The sequence below is a fragment of the Zonotrichia leucophrys genome, chromosome 1A (genome assembly GCF_028769735.1).
Source record: "Zonotrichia leucophrys gambelii isolate GWCS_2022_RI chromosome 1A, RI_Zleu_2.0, whole genome shotgun sequence".
NCBI classification, from domain to species: domain Eukaryota; kingdom Metazoa; phylum Chordata; class Aves; order Passeriformes; family Passerellidae; genus Zonotrichia; species Zonotrichia leucophrys.
In genome coordinates, this window is record NC_088170.1 from 65368674 (window position 1) to 65387918 (window position 19245).

Genomic DNA, 19245 nt, shown 5'->3' on the forward strand with positions numbered 1-19245 from the left:
TTTTGTTGGCTGTGTGGGGCATGCAGGTTGGGCTCAGCGCGCATCTCCCACTGAATCACCCACGAGGAATTCCTCAGTGCATTGTGCAAGCAGGGAAGGGAAAAATGCAGGGTCCAGTGAGTAATGCAGCCTTTCAGGGCATCTGAAATGAAAAGAAATGCCACTAACTTGTTCCATTTGTAGAAACGATGTGAAAGAGCAGTGTGACAGGCTCTGCTCAAGAGCGGGCTTGTAACCAACCTTTTCCATTAATTTCTTTTCAAAGAATTGCTTATTGAAGGCTAAGCTGCTTTTTATAAGCCTTAGAGGCTGAGTGTGTCTTTGCCCTTTTTTATTATTATTGCTGCTTCTCTCCCTTGCTCTCTTTTTAGAGAAAGCAGTTACTGTACAGTGGTGGTGTTTCTCTCTCTGAGACAAGCCCAGCATCAAGATGGGAATTCTGTCACCTTTTGGCAGAGGTGGGATTGCATACAGCAAAGTGAACTCAAAGAAATCCAGCTCTGTTGAATTTCCCCATATTCCAGCCCACAGGTTTACCCATGATCCAAGCAGATGTGCTTGAAAGAATTTGATTCCTTCTCCTCATTTACACACGTTCTGGAGCGAGGGCTAAAAGGCTCCGCTCAGTCTCCACGTGTGGGTGAGCAGCACAAGAGCTGGTGGGAGGCAGCACAAGAGCTCTGCGCCTCCCTGCAAGGCCCCATCCACATGCAGGGCTCCTGCACACATTCTGCCCTAAATGTTTGTGTGAATTGCAGTGGGGCTGGAAGAGCCTGGGGCCACCCCCTGTGCTCTGGGTTTTGTATCAGCAGGCAGGGTGGGTGTGTGTAAGGTTAGAGTTGGGGTCAGGGTTAGGGTTAAGGTTAAGGTTAGGGTAGCCTTTTTGTCCTCCCAGAGAAAGGATATTCAGGCTCTCTCCTGGTCCTCACCTAAATCTTCCCTAGTTGATGGATTGACTCTTGCTTGCATACCAAGCAAGCTGAGATGATATTCTTAAACTGACATCCCTTCCCTGAATTTCACTAAAGACTGGATGGGAACCCAAACAGCAATGCTGCCTTTCTTTCAGTTGCTAAAATCTACTAAATCACTGGAGTGCAAGAAAAAATAGCACATTTGTTGGGGCCACCAACATTATTTTGTCCTGAAAAAGGTAATGTAAAGCTCCTGAGTGCAGCAAGAGCACCTGGCCCCTGCCACCCATGGAATGAGGCCTCTCATGCAGACAGCCACCCCACACCAAGTACAGCATTTCCAGCATGGTTTCTTCTTAGCTTTCTTACTCTTCTTGAGCTCATTGCTTTTTTGTTTCCCACAATCCATGGTGCTATGTCCAGCTCTGGAGGAGCTCCTGCAGCTGGGTAAACACTCCTGAGTGAATGGGGCCCTTCACAATGGAGCCACCAGGAAATCCAAACACTGTAAAGGCCAACAATTCAGCAGGGACATAATCCTGTCATTACAAGCCAAGCACCAGGAAAACACAGTCTGAACTGAGTTGCACCCCAAACAATAGGTTATCCATCCCACAGGTCTCAAGGAGTGGCTCTTTCCCTTGAATTCAGCCATTCTGCAGATGGATTTTGGAATCTCCTCCCTCCCCAACCAGGATATTGAGATGTCTCCCCATCAGATTTTGGGATGTTCCCCCTCCCCACCCTGGATGTTCCAGCTACATTAGGCTGTACCAGCCCCACTGCCCTTACAGGCCTACAGTCCTTGTGCAGATGGGATGGAGGGATGATAAATGCAGAAATATTACCTGGTTGAATTCTGTCCATGTTTCTGCAGGGGTGAATGTGAATTATGCGAGTGAATTTACTGCTGATTTATCCCAGCCAGGTTGATGGAGAGCTGGGTCAGGTTGGCTGCTTCCACAGGCACAGGGGTTTATGGGCTTTTAGGCAGCAGGGTAAGGAGCAGAAGTGGAGGAGTCTATCCCGTAATGTTTTTCCCTGGCATGTGGGAAGAGGTGCTGGAAATCCAGTGTCATTTACTTCTGTCTGTGCATTTGTACAGTGGCTTTGTCCACTGTGGTCTCTTCTGACTCTCAGGTTCCTTGCTTGGACCCCTGCAAGCTCCCTTTCCCCAGGATGTACTAATCATATATATTTTTCTGGGATGCAATCACATGCAAAGCAACTCTCATTAATCTCTGTCCATTGCTTCAAGGCAAACTTCCTTAGCTGTAAATTGCAGATTTTACCAGGATCTGACCTTGAGCAGAGAAGCCAATATAATACATGCTGATATGGGCAAACTGGCTGTGAGTCTCAAGTGAGCAAACACCAAGCCAAATCCCAAAGTCCAGAATTAGGCAGCTTTATAGTAACTGAGGAGCTGGCTCACTGTGCTATTGGCATACAGGGAAATTAATCATATCCTGCAACAGCGTTCACAGGATGTGTTTGATTTATTACTAATCCTGTACACCCTTGCAGCTGCTGATGTGCTGCCAGAGGGGGCTGTAATGATGCAGCTGGCACCCCTGTCGTGGCAGCCATCAACTCTGCCAGGGCCTGCTGCTGGATCCATCATCCTCAGCATCTCCTACCTGAGCTGAAAAATCAAGCCCTGGAGCTCAGAGTTTAAGTTTGCCTCCTATATAATTTATATTTATATTTATATTTATATTTATATTTATATTTATATTTATATTTATATTTATATTTATATTTATATTTATATTTATATTTATATTTATATTTATATTTATATTTATATTTATTATTGTTATCGCTTCTTATACAAGGATAAGAATATATAATATGCCCAGAGCGAGGGAGTATGTGTAAAATAATAGATATTTGAAATAATAGATATTAGATATTAGATATTAAAATAATATATACTTCAAAATACTTGAATCTGCAGAACAAATGTGATCTTGGCTCAGCCTGTGTGAGTTTCTATCCCAGCTGCCCCGTGCTGGGCACTCAGTGGGGAAGCTGTGCATCACCCTGAGGCCAAGATGGTTTGTAATTGAGAATGGAAAGACACAGCTAGAGCAGTGCTGTCTGCCCAAAACACATCTGACCCTCATGAGATTAGGCCATGGAAAGAGGATATGGAAGAAATTAAATTCTCATTCTCTGAGGGGTTCTTGCCTTGTTTCAGTCCTGGGCCTTGCCTGATAAAAGGCATTTCAGATTTTAAAATTCACAACCCAACGTTTGGAAAATTTGAAATATATTGACTATGGCAATTTTTATATTACATGTTTTTCTTAAGCTTTAAAAAAAATTGCAAATTAATGCCCATTTGGTTTTTTTTTTCAGTAGGGAAACAGTTTGTTTTTTGGTTTTTTTCAGTAGGGAAAGTCAGAATAAATTGTGAATTTTCCCACTTTTTCAGAACCACATATGACTCCTAGCAAAACATAAATTTCCAGGGCATTTTTTCATGGGTACTTTCTCTGCCAAAACACTATTTTCATCAGCACCTTTCCAGTTTACCCAAGCAGCCCCTTTGCTCAGGGGCTGGTCATGCAGCCCGCACTAAAGGTGCCTGCTGACCAGGAAAGGGCTGTGGCCACTCTCACACCAATGGCACCACTGACTAAAGGAGATCAGACTTATTCAGTTCAGCTCACTCCCCGTGGAAAAACCTGCCTTGTGCAGGGCACAGGAGTCTGATTCTCAGAGCAAGGGTGATGTGTTTCCAAGTGTAAAGATGAAATGCAAGGTAAGACAGCTTCTGAAGGAAGTCCCACTGAGCTCAAGGTTGCTTCAAAAGACCTTTCTTCTCTAGGATGTGTAGTCATGGCATGAGTTAGGCCTGGCTTTAAATCCCTCAAAATCAGAGACTGAGTGGCAGGGCTGGGTTAAATGCACATAACTCATAGCTGTGGACATGAAGATATAAGGCTTTACCTGTTTTATTAACACTGGGACAGTGTTTTTGCCTGACATCCCAACCTCCTTCCACCCTGGCCAGTGAAGCAGGGGGAAGCTGGTGCATAGCAGGAGAGCCTTGCATCACCTGGAGGCCCTTCCCCAGGGCAGGGTCCTCCTCCCCCAGCACAGGCAGGACATCTGTGCCCCACTCTGGGGCAGAGATCTTGGTCAGGCACAGCCCAGCCTGACTGTTAATTATCCCACAAGGAAGAGGAACCCGCTGCGTAAATCATGAAACCAGGGCTGTCAGCATCAGAGGGAATTCTCACTGGGATGACAGGCATGACCTGCTTTTCATGCTTTCTCCTTTTATTTGGTGACATGCTGTCATTCAGTGAATAATCTGGAGTTTTTCTCTCGGGGGTTTCTCCCTTGTTCCTTCAGCACTGAGGATAACCAAGGTGGGGAAGTGGGGCAGCAGTCACACAGCTTCAAATGCCCCAAACACTCTCCTGCAGCTGGGTAACTCTATTCATCCTGGATCCATAAAGTCTTACTCAATGACAATGGTACAAAATGCACAGCACCTTCAGGATTGCCTTCAAAATCCCCTCAGCATGGTCACCCACTAGCCCTAGTGCTCACTGAGATGCATCCCACACCTGAGCAACAAATATCCATCAATTTTGCACATAAACATATGCACATGTATGAGGAAGAGTCCTTAAAGCAAACAAACTGCCAACCCTCCTGCAGCAACCTTTGGTTTTATTCTGTGGGCTTGTTCAGAGAGGGAAAGGTGGGTTCTGAGTTAGGACAGTCCTTGTTGTGCCAGGAATGGAGATACCAGCCCAAAACCCCTATTCAAAACACTTCCAAAAAGTGGGGTTGGTTTCTCAGCACCTGGCCTTCAACATGTACTTGCACATCACCCCAAATGAGTTGCACCAAGGAAATGCAACCCTGAGTCCCCATTTCAGCTGAACTGAGATCTCTGTTTGCCTAAATGTGGCATTTGGCACAAGGTCTCTGAGCCCTGCACCAGGGCAGCATTAGGCACCAAACATGAGATGTGGCACCATGTTTAGACAGGTGGACATTCAGGCCCCATCTCCCAACCAAAATCCACCATGTTCAGCAGAAACTTGCTTTAATCCCTTCTAGCTCATCAAGCTGTTGATAATTATAAATCATAATTATATTATAATAGTAAGCCATCAATTACTAGAAACTACAGAGAGAGAAATGAAAACATTCTCTAAATTTATGCTGTTGCAAAGTGTTTTTTACAGACTCTGCTGACAGCACCTTGCACCTGCCATACTGAGCACAACAGCAGGCTCAGCACAGGTCACTGCCTAAATGGGGGTTGAATTTTTGTTTTATACATTGCAGATCTTTAATCCTGTATAAAAGGAGGCTCAGGGATGATCTTATCTCTATAACTGCCTGAAAGGAGGCTGCAGCCAGGTTGGACTTTTCTACCAGGCAATAAGTGACAGGAGGAGGGGAGATGACCTTAAGGTGTGCCAGGGGAGGCTCAGGTTGGACAGTGGGAGGAATTCCTTCATAAAAGGTGATGAGGCTTTGGAATGGGCTGCCCAGGGCGGTGGTGGAGTCACCATGCTGAAGGTGTTCAAGGAAAGCCTGGATGTGGCACTCAGGGTCATGGTCTGGTTGAGAGGATGGACCTTGGTCATGGGTTGGACTTGATGATCTCAGAGGCCTCTTCCAACCTCACTGAGTTTGTGATTCTGTGATAACAGTAGGGTCCAGCAAAAGGTCTGGATGCTGTAACGCAGGGATAAATGTGCCCTTTCACAAGCATCTTCTGTGCCCACATAGCATCTAAAATGCAGGGCCAGGTCCCCCTGCCTGGACAATGTGGATGCAAAGCAGAGGCAAAAGCACTTTTTGCAGTGATTTTTTTGCAGCCATCCTCGGGGGAATCTGTCACAGACATCTTTTATGAAAAATCCTTTCTTTAGGGTTTTTCCTCCTGAGAAGCTGAGAGGCCTCAGGAACAAAATGTAAACATTGATTACCTTCTGCTGCTGTGGAATGCAACAGGTGCATCTGTGATTGGGCTCATGTGGTTGTTTCTAATTAATGGCCAATCACAGTCAGCTGGCTCAGACTCAGAGCCAAGCCACAAACCTTTGTTATCATTCTATTATTTTTCTATTCTTAGCTAGCCTTCTGATGAAATCCTTTCTTCTATTCTTTTAGTATAGTTTTAATGTAATATATATAATAAAATAATAAATCAAGCCTTCTGAAACATGGAGTCAGATCCTCGTCTCTTCCCTCATCCAAAAACCCCTGTGAACACCATCAGAGGAAATTATTCCCCAGGAAACCTCAGGTGGCTTTGGGTACCCAGTGCTTTCCACAGCTACAAGCTCAGGAAAGAGTCAGAGCACCATGGTTGCTCAAGAGAGGTAAAGCCCATGGAAAGTTGGGTTATATTTATGGTTTTAGACTGGCTGGCATCCTCAAACACCCCTCAGCAATGCTGTAGCCACAATTATGGTCCTTAAGCTGCTGCCAGTGGTGCCAGCGCACTTGGTTGAAGAAGGAGCAGAGACAAAAGCCACTGCACCCATTCCATTGCTCAAGCTGCCAGTGAGGCACAATGAGCAGCATGGAGAAACAGCCCTGTGTGCATGGATATCCATCCGCAGGGGCTGTGCAGAAGGTGCTGGGTTTGTCATATTTATGTAAAAATAAATACATATTTATGTAAAAATAAGTTTTAAAAAAACCTTTGGGCTCTGTTTCAGACGAGGACAGGGGTTTGGGCAGGCCAGCTCCCTGGGGCTGCTCTGTAATTCAGTCCCTCTTCCCTTGGAGGCAACCAGATTGCACTGCAGGTTAGCTACAACCTTCAGAAAACTGGAAAAATTCACTCTGTCCACCATCCTTTGTCAAAACACTGAATAACAGCCTACCAAAGTTGGTAAATATTCCATGAAAGGCACAAGAGGCCACAAAGTTCATGTTTTATCAGTGGCCATTCCAACATTTGCATCTGGCAGAGATCATGCTCTGCACCCAGAGCCACTGTGAGTTTTCAGCATTAGCATTGTGCCTTGAATGCATTTTTCACCCCATCTCCTCGTTTCTAGGGATGCCATTATAAACACAGGACCTGGTTTTATTATTCAGTAGCAAATCAATCCAGCTATGCTGAGCACAATCCAATTATTGCTTGTAGTTACAGGAGGCTGAAGAAGTCATAAATAAATGAGCATGGTATTTAACATTTCAGTGCCACCCTAAGCACCCAGACCCTTGTTGGCTCTGTGAGAATGGCTTGGTGCAGGGAGGATTTTTGGCAGCCAGGCAGGGCAGCACTGTCAGAAGGCAGGTTGGGGTGCTCCATGAGGGCTCAGACAATTGCAGGATAAATGAGGGGTAAATGCAGGTATTTTTTAACTTTTCCCAGCATGAAGGTCAGCAGGGGCCTCTTCCTGCCCCAGGGGGAGCAGAGTGAACTTGTGTCAGTCCATGGGTGCAGGAAAGCCAGGAAAAGGTGCTCTGTGAAACCCCAGACAGCTCCCATAGGGACAGGGCTGAATGCTGGGCTCACTTCCCTTCTCTTACCACCATTCCCAAAGCATCCCAGATGTTTGGTTTTGGGTTTCATACCTTATTTTGAGAGGGTCTGGGTTGTTCAGTGGAAATAAAGCATCCTGCAGTACACTAGTTACTCATTACCTCGTTAGCACAATGATGTATGAGCAGCCACACAAGTACAATGATGCTCAGCTGCAATATAAACACACTCACTGCTAAACTGACTCATTTAAAAAAGTATTCCTTGCATCTGGCTTTCTTTGGGATTTTTTTCCCTCTCTTCTCTTCTTTTCCCCCAGACTGCTTTCCTATTTCTAACTTCACTTGTCCCAGTTTGTGCAAGCTGTGCAAGGAGGGAGGGTGTCCCCAGGCAGGCAGGGACCTGCCACACAGAGCCTGTGTCCATGTCTGTGTCCCTCTCCATCCCAGACAAAGCAGCCCAGAACTCTGCCCTTGCTGTGATAGTGGTGAGGAGGATGCTGGTGTTTAACTTGTGTACTCAGTTAATTCACCTGTAGGGTCAAACAAATTATTTTTTCTAAGTTGTTGTTGTTATTGTTGTTTGTCGCAGACATCTTTTATGAAAAATCCTTTCCTTAGGATTTTTCCTCCTGAGAATATGAGAGGCCTCAGGAACAAAATGTAAACAATGGTTATCTACTGCTGTGGAATGTAACAGGTGGATCTGTGATTGGTCTCATGTGGTTGTTTCTAATTAATGGCCAATCACAGTCAGCTGGCTCGGACAGAGAATCCGAGCCACAAACCTTTATGATCATTCCTTCCTATTCTATTCTTAGCTAGCCTTCTGATGAAATCCTTTCTTCTATTCTTTTAGTATAGTTTTAATGTAATATATATCATAAAATAATAAACCAAGTCTTCTGAAACGTGGAGTCAGATCCTCGTCTCTTCCCTCAACCTGAGACCCCTGTGAACACCATCACAGTTGTTGTTGCTGTTGTTGTTACTACTACTACTACTATTATTATTATTATCATCATCATCATCATCATCATCATCTGTTCCTGCCAGGGAGTGTATAAAAATGACATTTGCAATTCTGCACCATCCCTTTATGTGATTTCGTTCCTGGTCACTTGGTACTGCAGAAATCAGTTTTCTTCACTAGTTTGGAAAAAAAGCAAGTGAAGCATCAAAGCAGGTGGCAGCTTCTTGATTCTGTTTGTCAGAAGCAGCAAGCTGTCCTCAGCCACCCAGCAGTTTAAGGATTTTGTTTTGAGGGAATAAAAGGATGAGAGGGAAATGGGGCATTTCCTATGCATTGCCTTGTTTATTTGCTTGGGCTTGCTTGTTTCTCTGTGAGAGGAAACCAGCAGGAAAAATAATTTCTAGTGAAAGCCATGAAAAGGGAAGACTTCCAGATTTCCCTCCAGACATTTTGCACAGCTCTACATAAAGTATTTAGTAAGCTGCTACTGAAAAAACTCCTTTTAAGGGTTGTTCTTCCCTTCCCTGACAGCAATAGAATGGCCTCCTATGGGGTCCCCACTCTCCAGGTCTGAGTGCTGGCTGGATTTTAGCTGAAATAACCATCTGAAACATTGAGAACTGACATCCCTGTTCTTTGAGGAAGCCTTCTAACATTGTTCTCACTCCCATGGATACAGGGCATGGAAAGCCACAAGGACCAGCCAGGTCCTGATCTCCAGAATGATGGGGTTGAACAGCAGAGCAGTGGCTGGTGCACACTGTCCCAGCTGCTCTAGAGAATCAAAGGCTAGAGCACACAGCACACAGATCCACTGCATCATCCTTAAAAGTTAAAAATCTAGTGACAAGACATGAAAAATCTTCCCATGTCTAGGTAGGCTGGAGCCCTGAACTCAGAGCTCATGAGATCCCTCCCTTGACTCAGGAAGTGGCAGCAGATTTCTGTGGACTGGCACCATCCTCAGACTCGACTGTGGGTCTGCTCAACATCTGAGTATGTGTGCTCTTCCTAGAGGGTTTATTTCTTTCTAGAGGTTTTATTTATTTTGTCCTTGGTGGAAGCACCCAGCCCAGCCCTGGCAGCTGCAGGAGCAGTGCTCTAAGGGCTCTGGGAATAACCACAGAGACAACCTATGTGATCACCACTGGAAAAACCCACCATTCACCACCAATTATCACACTCCAGGTCTCAGGAGAGGCTACAATTATTCCCTGCTCCAAGTCTAGAGAAAATCAGCATTTTTCCAGTAATTGCAGTGTAGTAACTATTGTAGATGTTGACTTTTTAATAGCAAACACTGCTCAAGCATTAGATTTACAGCCATGTTAGTTAGCGTTAGTGACTTGGGAATCAATTACCTTGCTGTGGAACATGACCAAAGATTATAGGGTAGCCCATGTAATAATTTACACTGCCATCTAGGAGGGAAACTGTACCTCCAGTGTTTTACATAGACAGATACCCTGTTTGCACAGCAATAATTCCAGTAATAACAGCCATAAAAAAGGGAAAAGGGGGAAAGCAGTGACTACAAAATAGGGGGAGAGAGCACTGGGAGGTGTTGGGAACTTTGCCATTCTCAATTATTTTTCAGATAATGGTGGTAGCATTTAGTTAATGACTGTGTCTCCCCAGTTTAACTCACTTGGGCTGGTGCTGCCCAGGAGAAGGCTCATCCCAGCCCAGGCTCTGGGACACAGCCTCTGTGTGTGTTGTGCCACCAGCAGCACAAATCCCAGTGCCAGCCCTCCCTCCCTCACTCACAGCTTGCCCTCTTGGTTGGTGATTTCCAGGATCATTTTTCTAGGCAGCATTTTGCCCATTTTCTGCCCACCTCTCGGCTCCCCAGCACTTGTTCCCACACTTGACTCTTTTATCCCACATGGGGCAGGAAAAACTTGTGCCTCTTTCTCCAGGTCCCTCTGCACAAAGAAAACATCTTTCCTTCAGCTCCTTTGAAACAAGACCACCCAGGTCAGCTTTTCAGTCTGCGTTTCCAAGCAAGTTATGGACAAAGAGCATTTAATTAATGTTTTTCCTCCTGCAACCAAGTAGCTGCTGTGACCCTTTAACTATTGGCTTTGTTCATCTTTCTCTCATTTATTTCCCATTTATTTCAGTCCTCCCTTCACATGAAGCTGGCAGCTGAGCTTTTGGAAGCATCCAAGTACAGCAGTCCCCCTCATGAAACAGCAACCAGAAAAATGATATGAAAACTGGTTACTGTCATTATAAAATGAGCTAGGGCAGAGTCTTCCATATGCAAATATCTATCACCATACAATAAAAAGTGTATAGTAATATATCAGACAATTCCCTTAACTCTAACCAGCAGAGTTTTCAAAATTACTAAGGTTCAAAAAAATTTAAAATAATGGAATTAATAAAATGCATATAGTTGGGCTCTATTCTCATTCACCTCCTGGATTCAGCCCAAAAAAGCAGGTTTTCAGAAAAATGTCATCTACCATGAGATTTAGCAGCCTTGCACTCTCAGACCGTGAGGTCCCTGTCACTGCAGCTGTCCCTGGGAGGAGGAGGAGGAGAAGGAGGAGGAGGAGGAGGAGGAGGGGTACAAGTATCTCACTGCAAGCCAGGGGACAGGAAAATTAGCATTGCTCTAAATGAGGAGGCTGAGCTACAGATCTACAGCATCACTGCCCCTCTGAGATGCTCCAGATCCTACAGGGATGTGTGACCCCACTCCTGCCACCTGCCCACCAGGTGGGGACATCCCAGGCAGGGTCCCCAGAGACAGCACACTCCTGCCACCATCCATGGTGCTGGATCCTCAGCAATCCTCTGCAGACAAAGCACAGGAAAACTTTTATCATCCCTTGTTACAGCTTGAATATGCAAAGGATAAGGTACAAATGCATGAGCTCCCAATGCAGGTGTTTGTTCAAATTTTGGAGCTGCAGTTTATTTGTATTTAGTTGCAGTTAAGCAGTGATTGCAAACATCAGGGACTGTTGAGCATTTGGGTTTTATTTCCTCTCCTACTCCCATCCACCATTCCATGAAAATTGTTGCAGAAATTCTTGTTTTGCCTGAAAATATGTATTTCACTGACCATGACTGTGTTTAAGCCTGTTCAATTGCTTTAATAACAGCCCTTCCAACACACTTAACATGAAAGTGTTTTCAATGTACTCAAATTCTTATCAACAGAGTGCAGTCACCATCACTGTGGTCTGCAAAGCCAAACCACAAATATTAGTGAGTTTGTTGGATAGCTTAATTGCCAGGTATCCTTTCTGACCAATGAAATATGCTCCTATAGCATATAGAATATGCTAACATTCTAATATTATAGAAATAAAATAGATAAATATAATATAGAATAGAAATTCTTACCATATTTTGAATGAAACAAGCCCAAAGAGTAATTGCAAAAGGTATCACTTTAACAATAGTTGATTTGTGTGTTATGTCTGAAATATCTATTCACCTCTCATGGTTTGATGAGTTACACTTCACACTCTTAGGACAGAGAGAAGCATGTTATGATTAAACTCAGGTTATAGGTGGAGATAGAGGGATAGTACAAGATGAAATGTCACTGAGAAATAGGTGGGAGAGAACAAATTCAACATAATCACAACCTTTTCCATCTGAAAAAGAGTCACCTTTCCTTAGCCCAAAGACTGTCACAACATTACAGAACTGCAGAAACTACATAACCATCCAGCACTGGGGGTTTGCTAGCTGAGAAGTTCAGTGGAGTTCATCAGTGTTCAGAAACAAAATAATTCCTGTTTCTCACTGTCAGCAGCCAAGGTGGTCATGGGGAAAAGGTGCTACTACAGTGCCAGTCCCACATCTCACCTCTGAGGCAGTGTCAGCCAGGTTGCACATGTTCTCAAAGTGGGGATTAGATATATAATGAGGTTTTATGAATCAGCACTGATCCACCCTTTCCTGCAGAAATGGAGCAGGGTATGACAGGGTGAGTGATGAGAGCATTTTTGAGGCCACAGCAGCAAGGGTAAGAAAGGGTGATTAGAAGATCACCCTTTTAATGCACAGGCTCTGCGGTTTGAGACCTCCCAAGGACATATGAATTTCAGTTTCTCATCTCTTATTTTTGGGGAAAAATATCTTTGCCCCTTATCCTACAGCCTCACAAATGTCTGCAAGGCCTGTCACGGTCATTAGATGAAAGGCATAAAGGGTCCTCTGAGAGGCATCAATACTCAACTCTTGTACCCCAAAGAGCAGCAAGGACTGCTGAGTCCCATCCTGGGACACTTCCAGGCTCTCCTGCCCTCTCAGGGCTGGTCTGCAGCAGCTCTGGGTCTATGTGTCCCATGCAAGCAGAGTCAGACATCCCAGGAACATCCCAGGTTGGTGCAAACCCTGGGATGCTCAGGAATCAAACCAGCACTGTGCATGGAGAGGAAATGAGCAGCTTTTTGTGAACTAATCAAACCCTTCAGGCTCCTTAGCTGAGGGTTAACAGTCTGTGTGGTGACCACCCTGGACAGGGTGTCAGAAGAGCTGGGGCTTATCCTGGTGTGCCTCAGTAATGAAAAGGAAATAGTTTTCAGATGAGCAATAGTAGCCCATGCTCCCAAAGACATCAGATAGGCAGCAATCAGAGTCAAGTTAAACAATAAATCAAGTAACGCTGAGCCTTTGCTCTAGCAGAGCACCATTATGGCTGGTTCTGTGTTTATTTAGAAGAGATTAGCCCATTTTAAAATGTTTTCATATTAAATGTAATTTGGGTGTTTGTTATTGACTGGGTCTAAATGCAAACATTATTGGTCAGATAAATATTTTCTGACGTACAAGATCTGTTCACTGCACTTTTATGACATGAGGCCTTCCTTGCTCCAAGATTTATTTTCTGTTCCCTTCCTCTCTTTGTGGGGATTGCTTCATAAAGATTAAAAAAAGTGTAAAGTAGAAATCACTGATAAAGCTGTCAGAAACGGAGCAGCCTTTGTTAATCACCGGTTCATTAGCTGGGGAAGAAGAGGGGTCTCGAGCCAGCACAAAGGGTTTGGTGTCACAAGGGCTGTGATTTATTCCCGAGTCTGTCTCTCCCCCTCTGTCTGTGCCCAATTGGGTACAGGATCTTACCCAGGTAAATTGATCTCTCCACGACTCCATTTTCCCATCTGTTCAGCTGAGGTAATGATCTTGCCTCACAGAGGCAGTGAAAACTTTCAATAAGAAAAGGTTACCTGAAAAACCACACCTGCATCTGAAATCAGGCTACCCCCTACTAACACCTACAGGAGCTTTCCCTGGGTTTGTTTGGGGGGCAAGAAATGGAGTAGAGAAAAACACCTAAAGAAATAAAACAGTATAGCCAAAAAGGAACAGAAATTGGAAAGCAAACTTACAGTACTTTTTATTTCAATTGCTAAAATTGTCATTTTACTGTGCCACTTTAGTATCTCCTGAGCTCTTCTTTAAGGTTGCAGTTATGTATTGAAACATTGTCTGAGGGGCTTTTTATTTTTGCTACATTTGTTTAGAAAAATCTTTTCAGAATAATTTCAATGCCATTTTGAAATGTTCTCAGGATTTTCTGCAAAATGTGAAAGCTTTTCCAACTGGTGTAAGTTTTACAATCCTCAGTAGAAGGCAGTGTAAAACTACAAAAATATTCTTCAAATCTGAAATCATGCAAAGTACAAAGGCTATTTCAGTACAAAAAGCCAAACAAATGAGAATGAGTTTGATTCATTCCTCTGTGCAAAAGAGAGTAGTGCTTCATTATGCAGCTTAGTGCAAGAAGTGCATGTAGATTTTGCCTGACAGGAGGCAGGTTTTTGGGCTTGGCTCTCTCAGCTGATTCATTTGATGTCCTTCACAATCACCTGTGCTGCCTTTTGGCATCTAAGAATGCTTCTGGCTGTCCTTCACCAGCACCACTCTGCAGCACCTGAGGAAAGTGTGGGGGAGAATAATTTTGCCTTTTTCCAGCCTTGTTCTCAGGTCCTTGCCATTCACTCCCCATCTGCTCAGCAGTTCCCCTGCATGGATGAGGTTGTTCACTTGCCTTCGGATGAAAGAGGTTTTCTCTTAGGTTTTCTCTCACTAGTAGCATTTTACTTCTGCCTGCACTGGAGCCATGCTGGTGGTCTGAGAGCATCTCCCCAGGTGTCCCCCAGCCAAAAAGAGCTCTCTGCCAGCACCATGAGCATCTTCTACAGCTCCTGCTCCTCCTCTGGGGAAAGGCCTCTCCATCTTCCACCAGCACCAATCCCTTTTTATGGATGGAAGAGGCCCCTGCCATGTCTGCTCCTTCCTGCATTGCTTTGCTTTCAAGCCATTTCAGGTGAAAATGGCAATATTTTGAGAATAGGAAGAAGTTTCTGAGGCAGAGCTTTGCTCAGCTGTGAAGGAAAGGGAAGCACGTGTCCCCTCTACCCCAGGGGAGAAGGGATTTGTGAGGACTTGACCTCCATCAAGGAGGGGAATCCCTCATCCCTTCTGTTCCTCCTGCAGGGACAGGCATGGCTCACAGCACGTTCCATCAGGAAGATTTCCTTCCTTCTTCTCTCTGCCCCAGACCCAGGTGGGTGCAAAGAGGAAGGAACTGCAGGATTGTCTGCTGTCTCCAGCATCACTCCACTGAGTCCTGGGTGACCCTGGGAGGGCTGGTGGCACACCCGGCTCCTCTTTGGTCCCTTATGCACACTTGAGCTGTTTTTGCTTTGTTTGGCCTCTCGGATGCCAGGATTACCCGGAGCTAACTGGGACACAGGCGACTTACACGTGGCTCCTGTCCCTTTGCACAGCAGCCCCAGGCAGGATTTGGCAGCCCAGGGTCATGGCACCAACCAGCTGGAGTTGGCTTGTCCCCACCATCCCTTCCAGCTGCCTCGTGGGGACCCAGCTTTGCTTCCCTGCCTAATAATCCTGCCAGCATGCACTTCCCTTGCCTAATGAAGGGAGGATTTATTGCACCAGCTCTCTGGGAACGTCGAGGTCTGCTTCCTTCCCTCTTCAGCTCTCTGAGACCCTTTAAGTACAGTCTGTGTGAAAATTAATCAGACGCCCTGGAGGCTTATTTTGTCCGAAGCTAAAGTCCTGCTTCTCCCTTTCCCCCCGCCTTTTGTGCCCCAATTACTTAAGGGATTGTCCTGGAAATTAATGGAAGCATGACAAGGGAATAACACCCACAGTTCATCTCAGAAGGGAAGTGTTTCTATGAAAGGTTTAACTGGAAACATCTCGTGGTTCACCCAGCAAAGCTGGAGACCTTCCCATTTGGAATCACGCTGTGCCATGGCAGCTGGTGTTGCATGTGCCCTATCCTCATGATTTAGAGGTCCAGACTCAGTTATGAGTCAAGTCCTGCTCTAAGCAATTGCATTTTGCTTTTTTGAATGAGATCCCTGTGGTTTCCACCTGGTTTCCAAAGTCCCCAACATGAATTGTCACAAGGTCACAATTCATCAAAACCTGTTATGGAGGAAAACAGAGTGATGGGACAGGGTTGGTGGTGGTGCACGTAACCCTCCATCCCTTTTTTGCTGGTTCTGGTCCATGGAAGGAGATGAGGGCAGCCTAGTGGCTTGGGTGACCAACTGGGTCACATCAGTCTTTTCTACCTCCCAGTACTGAGGCCTATTCAGTGTATGGAGGACACAGATTGTTCCAGATGAAAAGAGGTGATGCCATTGCTTCTTCTCCAGCCAAACTACATCAGAGCTCATGAGCAGTAACACCATTTTATACCATGAATTTCAGAGGGACCACGTGAATTAACCCACAGGCTAACCTGACATTGCATTTTCTAGGTCTGGCTGACCCTTGTCATGGCTACAATAACTCAGCTGCACTGATTTACAGTGAAATTCATATGCCTAACAGTTTAAATCATCTCTGGAAATGGATTTCAGCTCCCAAGTTACTTAGGCCCAAGTTGCTTTTTAAGTTTTCAGGCTTTTTAACCTTTTACTGCCACTCAAATACTATAAGTTAAGAGTTGTGCAATCAATGAAAGTCAGGCCATTGAACACCTCCCACAGGGAGGCAGGCAGTTAGACACCTTCAGCAAATCCTGAATGTTCTTTGAAAGCATTTTCCTCACCTTCCATGGGCTTTCAGCTGTGCCATATGGGGGAAATGGCATTGACTTCTGCAAAGCACTGCACCTCTTACAGATGCAAATCATGGAGTAAGTGTGAATATTACTCTATGACATGACATCTCCTCCAGCCCGTTAGTGCTAATTAATGCAGTTCTGGGGGTAGACAGTATTCATTAAGCTTTTCTGAAACTACTAGAAATGTTCATGTAAAAGCTCACACATTCTGATGGCACCCACAGTCCTATCACCACGTTCCCTGTAAAGTATTTTGGTTCTTTAATCTTTGCTAACGAGAGTGGGAATGAATTGTCAACAGCAATTCTCCAGCACAAGGCCATGGTGTTTCCTCCTGGCTTTATTATCAGGAGCCAAGACAAAGGAATCTGCATGTTTTTATTGTGGCACAGAGGCATCTGCTTGCTGGAAGCTGGATTTTGTGTACGTCAAAGTTAAATATATGGGTTGCTGTTCAGTTTTTGGGACTTGCCATGATAGGAACCAGCTTGGAAGAAACGTAGCCATTCCTTGCTTCTCATCATTGCAATGGCAGCAGCTTTGCTGCCTCCAGACTGGATGTTTGCTGCCAGGGTGTATTGTTTGGGTAGTGCCAGCTCCAGAGATTTTGTGAGATTATGGAATTTCCTTGAAGAAAAGGACTTCTGCTGCTGCTGAAGTATAACTGGGAAATTTAGAGAGGAATGTGCATGAGGTGAATGACTCTTTTACCAGGGAAGAAACACAGATCTGGCCCGTTTTTCTAGGAAAGAAGGGTGCAATGAATAAATGAGTGGAGCTGGGGCAAAATCCTTGTCCGGTTTTGGGGAATAACCACTCTTTGTGGTTGAGTAATCACAATCAGCTCTTGGCAAGGACAATACTCCACTGTCTTTCCACATTATAAGAAACAGCTCCCATTTCTAAGTTCTAAACTGTTAACTCCATCAGGTACCTAGAGGATGTTATCTTCACTACCCATCCAAGGCCCCACAGCAACACTTACCCAAAAGGATGTGTTAACATTTCCTGCAATAGTGGCAGATATTCCTGCTACATTTCCTTTATCCATCTCCACCTAGACATGCCACTTATTTTTATTACAAATGTTACTTCATGTTGGAAGGTGAGTTTTCCTTGCTAGTTCTAGTCAGGGTCAGGACTGAATTGCTGATTGGGTTCATGCTCTTCTTCAGCACTGCAGACAGAACCTCCTTGAGATATGTTGTGTTCTCTGCTGAAGGAAAGAGCAGAAGGGCATTTGGGAGCCTACTTGAAGTTTTACCTTTTTCTGAAATTAGTAGGTTTAAAATTCCAGGAGGTTTTGCAGTTTGTGTTCTGGTGGTTTGCCCCTCAGTGTTGCTTCAGCAGCTGGATCTACACATGGAGGAGATGAACCCAAAATTCCACAATCTTTATCCTTGCAATGGAGCCATGGACAGCCTGCATTCCCTGGAGCAGGGATGGACACCTTTGCTGCTTCTTGCCCCTCTGTCCTGACCTTGGGGTCACCTCCAGAGCAGGGCTGGGCCACCTCAGCTACTTGATCCTAACCCTCAGCAGCCAGAGGTCAGAACTGCCTCAATATTTATCCCCTTAATCAAAGCCATCCCCTTAATCAAAGCCATCCCCTTGGGTGGAGTGAGCTGGGTGGGTGAGCCTGCCTGGGCTGCAGGCACAGCTCTGTGTTTATGCCTTAAAAACAGGAGAGGGAACTGTGCTGCTGCTCTAGCATTTGGTTGTTGTATCCAGAAGGATTTTGCAGCCCACTGGCCCCTTTATGTCCAGAGAGTACATACAGACTCATGGTTGACTTTGAGCCTGACAGCAAATCAAACCCAGCATCAAACCCAGTTAAAACGAGACATTCTGCTCCTTCACCACCACCACGTCAGGAGAGTGATTTTGTCACCCTTCTGTGGGGCAAAGAGGGAAATTCCCTGTATCCCATGTAAGCTCCAGATCCACCCTCACCATGAGCATCCTCGTGGTGGCATAAATGCCATCTGAAACAAATGAAGAAAAGTGCTCCCCTCCACACCTCCCCTCCCAAAGCAAACCTCTCCCAGCCAGTCTGCTCCAGAGCATGGCACAGCTCTGGGTTTTACCCAGTGAGAATAACCCCAGTCCCAGAGAGAAAATACTGATGGAGGGGCAAAGCAGTGGAAAAAGCCAGAGCCTTAACCACAGGCGTGGTTGCTTCATGGTGTGGGTGCTTCATGCTGTGCATGTTTAAATCAATAAATCAGCACTTTTTGCAGGCCCACCCATACTGTCTTTCTTGACTGATCTAATTATTTAATAGTGACACTCTTGCACGATGGTTACTCTCCTACAATGTGTAGAGATGTTCCATTGCTGGGCAGCATCCCCACTCTTACACCATCACAAGCTGCACCCTTCACCCAGCCAGGACCAGGGGGAAAATCATCACAAGGGAGGCTGCCCTGTTTTCCAGGGCTTCAGCCTGGCAGGAGCTGCTGTCTCCAGCCCCACGGGTGCTCGGGGCCCGGGGCTCTGCTCGGAGCATCCCCGCTGCTCTCGCCCCTCTCCGTTATCATCTCCAGGTGTGCACGCGTGGCCCGGGGGTGAACACCGCATCCCTCCATCCCTCCATCCCTTCATCCTCCTCCCAGAGGCGAGGGGGAGCCCAGATGTTGGCAGGCCCGAGCCAGGTTCATCTGTTTCACATGACCCAGCGCCAACTGCTGCTCGCTGCCCTCCTCCCTCCTTCCTCCTCTTTCCTCCCCCTCCTCCTCCTCCTCCTCCTCCCTCCCCGGCTCCAGCCTCGCAGCAGCCGCGCAGGAGCCGGGGGCCGGCAGGCG

General features: G+C 45.6%; 1 protein-coding gene across 6 annotated transcripts in view; it reads left to right on the top strand.

The window, feature by feature from the left end:
* Nucleotides 1-19245, top strand: part of FRMD4A (FERM domain containing 4A) — a 370654-nt gene that overhangs the window by 203621 nt on the left and 147788 nt on the right. The gene's annotated exons all lie outside the window — the stretch shown is intronic.